Below are 533 nucleotides of genomic sequence, written 5' to 3' on the forward strand. Positions count from 1 at the left end.
GAACTTCACGCAAACTGCCGAAGGAAGTATTTTTCGTTCTCTCCTTCCCGCCTGCTTTGAGTTTAATCTCGATTTTCTTTCGTTCCTCTGAGTCTGGTTCTGCTCCTCGTTTTCTGTCCTTCTCTGGAATTTCTAACCTTCGGCGACTTAGGAGTTTGAGAATAGATCGCTCTGTGAAAATCAGCAAAGGAATTCGTGCCAAGACTGAGCCTAGAGGCGCTCTATTAATCACGTGTTTGCCTGTGATTACTGCGCTCACTTTTCTTCCTTTTAAGAAATACTTAATGCTTTCGGAACTTCACCTTTCGCGCCAATATATTTCCTGTCCATTTTCTCTCCTTAATTAATGGTGTTTCTTTTGGTATCGTGTGTCATTTCTTTTCGTTCTTCGTCAGTTTCTTGTGGTCAAGCTTACGTCTAAAATCACATGTAAGGAGGAAGTTATTATCATCTTTACGCTGTTTGTTTCGGTTTCAGTAACATTTCGTACTAATTATCGCTCGTTTTTCGGTTAATTCTTTCCTTTATTGCAA

This window comes from Penaeus monodon, chromosome 33 (assembly GCF_015228065.2).
Source record: "Penaeus monodon isolate SGIC_2016 chromosome 33, NSTDA_Pmon_1, whole genome shotgun sequence".
Taxonomy (NCBI): domain Eukaryota; kingdom Metazoa; phylum Arthropoda; class Malacostraca; order Decapoda; family Penaeidae; genus Penaeus; species Penaeus monodon.